Raw genomic sequence first — 3,856 nt, forward strand, 5'->3', positions numbered from 1 at the left:
AGACCACTGTTCCCTCTAAGCTGCGCGCGTGCGCAATTGCGCACTGCTGACACGGTCTCCACGCACAGAAAATCTGCGCTGCGCACAAAAAAAAAAAAAATCCAACCTAAATTGTAAATAAAATAAACACGTAACAATTCATTCTGTGCTATTTTTCAGTGTGAGTCAGTGAGTGACCGGTGACTGGCTGCTGCAGCCAATGATGCGATTCACATACGTATTTACCATAGACTGTATATAATGGTATTTACGCAGCTAATCAACGTCAGGCGTCCTTATGTGTAGCTACCGTTGTTGTCATAGATATGAATGAGTAGATAGGACACGCCCCTTTGAGCTGCGTGCTACAGCGAGGCTAAGCTAGTGGGGGCAAAGTTTAGTGCATTCCGTTGATGTAGACGGCGTGAAAACGGAAACAAGTATGCCGTCTCACTGTGCTGCATACAATTACACACTACGTCGTACGATTGAGACAAGGAAACTTGGAATGACTTCTCATAGGTAAGAATAGTTTTTAGCTCTTTTTTCATTATGAAATCTTGTTGAGAGCTTCCAGTCTATGAGAGCTAACTAGTTAGCCACTAGCAAAACACTAAGGCGAGCTAGCAGCTTGACAACCAAATACCAGACGATTAATAGTAGCTGTAGTATAGTTGTACAAGCAGTAGTAGTAATACTAAAAGTACAAGCAGTAGTAGTAGTATAAACAGCTGTTAGAGTCGTAGAAGTAGTATCAGTATTTGTAATAATATTACAAGTTGTCGTAGCAGTGCCAGTATCAGCAGCAGTAGTTGGGTGTAAGACCGCTACTACTAGTAGTAGTCAGATTGCTATTACTACCACCAATACTACCAATAGTAGTTATAAAGCCTAACTCATGTATATCCAGATTACCATCTATGTTCTTCCTCCAAACCCATTTTATGATTGGGATTACAGGCAGTTCTTTAGGACTGCTCTCAAATAATTGAAATGTTACTAAACAAGGTTATACTTATCAAATTAAATAGCTCTGGTCTCCAGTATATTGGCGAATTCGGTTCTTTGTACTTAATTTATTAGCATGATTTCTTTTTAATATGTTGTGTACAGACTTAATTACTTCTCTGTCTACTTTTCTTACTCCCTGTAGGTTTCCCAGAGACTATGGGTTGAGGAGGAAGTGGAAGTTTGTCGGCTTAGATCTGGTGTCATTCCATCAGTGTTAAACTTCCCGGCTCATCTTGGAAGAGTACGTGCCAGAAAGACCACAACCAAAAGCCTTGAGATCTTAGACAGCGTCTCCCTGAGGTGGGTGTCGACGGTGTTCACGGTCAGGTCTGTGGTAATCCCGTCAAAAAACAAAACAGAAAAAAATCGAGATTATAAATCAACATGTAACCAAAGCACTCTGTGTGTAACACCATAGTATAGGATGTAGTTCATAAAATGCCAAAGTATAGTATGCTTTACTCAAGAATAACATAGTGTGGCCTGTAGTTCATAGTACAGCATTTTGGCAAGAAAAAAAACAAAACATAGATTATTATGTGGTTCAAAAAGCGCAAAATGATAGGATGTTGCCTAAAATTGTCATGTATGATATGTGGTTCAAAAAATGTCATAGTGCAGTATATTGTCAAAATAGTATGTAATTCAAGAAAACAGAGTATAATATGTCATCTAAAAAATGCCATAGAATAATAATTTCATTGCACAAGTAAAAGTATAGTAACTTTTAAAACTGTTCGAATTCTTATGTTGCTAAAAAAACTGAAACAAAAAAAGTCACAGTAATATGTCAATTAAAAAAGCCTATAGTATAGCGTGTCGCCCAACAAACATCATAGTATAGCATGTCACTCTAAAAACGTCACAGTATAGCCTTTAGTCCACAGCTGTCAGTAGGTGAGGAGCAACACAAAAACAGTCCAAACGCTGGTTTCCAGAGGGTTAGACGAGAATTTATTTGAAAGAGTAAGTTTACAACAACACAACATGTGAGGGGGTTAAAAACAAATGGGCGTTGGTAAAATAAAAATAAATGAACAGAACTAAAAATTAACTTCATGTTGACATTGATGGGCATTCCAACCAGGAACAAAGTAAAAGATAATCAATACAAAAAAAACCTCTTCCTGTTCACCTCTTAAAACCCAAAAACACACTGCAGTAGCACCCTAAACTAAAACTACTAATGGGTTCCCTGTTTTCCTTTGTGAACAATTCAAAGGTCCCTCTTTATCTCCCCACACATCCACCAACCACTGGAACACATCTCCAAAGTTCTGCCGGGCCAGCTCAGCTTCCCCTCAGAAGAAGTGCTGCCACCTGCCAGATGAAGGAGCCTTTTGAGAGGCAGCTGGCATCGTGATTGGACTGTACTTTGGTCTGTTCCAATCCAGCTTCAGCTCCAGAGACGGCAGGCGGGACGAGTCAACGGAGGCCTGGTGGACGAAGGCATGAAGCTGAGTACAATCCAGAAAACAACACAGGAGGAGTGCAGGGCCAGAACAACCAGAGTAGCATCGTATGTCTCTTAGAAAACATCATAGTATAGCCTTTGGTATGAAAAAACGCCATCATATCATCGTATATTGTACATATAAGAAGTCAAAGGAAAGAGACATACATTGTAGAATTGTAGTAATTGTGGGCTGACTGATTTACTGATTATCAGTATTTTATTTTTTACTGATTTACGGTAATAAATACATTTAAAAATGGCGCTACTTCGGCTCTGAACCTTTATCTACCTGTGGTCGCTCTGTCTTCTGGAGTGATTTGATTGGTTATCTGTCACGAATAAAACTCCTTTAACTTAACATCTGTAAACAAAACAAAAACGTATCAAAGTTTTCTGTTAGAGCTTGTGTTCTTCTAAGTTTAACTCAAGATTTTAAATACTTTCATTTACTGCAAATGAATATCCAAATGAATATACTCCAAATGTCTCACTAATAATCATTATCAGCCTTAAAAACCCACAAAACACCCCTCTATACTCGACATCATTTAGTACAGTCTGGTTCCCCCTTCTATAAATCTGCTTGGAATCTTCCACTTCCTGTTTGTCAAAGTGGCCTTCTACCTGGACAGGTTTTGTTGGAGCTCATGCAACAAACATTTTGGGTAACTGCACTTTAATATGGATGGATGACACTGAATTAGAGTCTGTTTTAATGAGACTGAGTTAAGATGTGTAGCTCTGTCATTAAATAGGAAATTATTTCTCAGAATTCACAGAGAAAAGTCTGAAATGTTTGCTAGGTTAGCATCCCACATGTTCTTTGGCTCAGCTAAAGCTAACTCTCGCCAACTTCTGGATCTCTTTAGTTGCTTGTTGTTAAATTATCTTGCTGTAGGTGCTGAAGCTCAGAAAGTCTGAGATGTTTGTTCAAAATAAGCTCATTCTCAAGTCTTATCTGAACTGTCTTCTTTTGTTTTAACTTTCCCTAAACTTAAGAGTTAATGACAGAGCAGCACATCCAGACTCAGTCTCATTTATGTAGATTAAACTTCAGTGTCATTCATTGATGTTAAAGTGCAGTTTCTCAAATGTTTGTTGCACATGCTCCCAACCAAACCAGTCCAGGTGGAAGACGACGCGAAGAGAAAGCTCCAGAGGATGAATATCACACATTTACGTTGGAAATAAATGTCCTTTAATTAGACATTGTCATGCAAAAGTTGGATTTCCCTTTGTTGAGTGCTTTGTTGATGTTGTATTCTAAATGTTTTTTGACACTCGGCCCCAAAGATTAAAACCTTCTACGGCTCACAAGCTGCAACAATTCACACATTATCAACTATCTTTCTGACTAAACTAAGATAAAAAGTGAAAAACTGCCTGATTCCTGCGTCATGAATGTAAATC

General features: G+C 38.5%; 1 long non-coding RNA gene across 1 annotated transcript; it reads left to right on the top strand.

Annotated features, from left to right (window-relative positions):
- The first annotated feature begins 420 nt into the window (after nucleotides 1–420).
- LOC129350851 (uncharacterized) lies at nucleotides 421–2,707 on the top strand. The gene is made up of 3 exons (XR_008604407.1): nucleotides 421–501; nucleotides 1,133–1,290; nucleotides 2,213–2,707. It is a non-coding gene; the product is annotated as an uncharacterized LOC129350851 (long non-coding RNA).
- Nucleotides 2,708–3,856: the final 1,149 nt, after the last annotated feature.

The sequence above is a fragment of the Amphiprion ocellaris genome, chromosome 16 (assembly GCF_022539595.1).
Source record: "Amphiprion ocellaris isolate individual 3 ecotype Okinawa chromosome 16, ASM2253959v1, whole genome shotgun sequence".
Classification (NCBI taxonomy): domain Eukaryota; kingdom Metazoa; phylum Chordata; class Actinopteri; family Pomacentridae; genus Amphiprion; species Amphiprion ocellaris.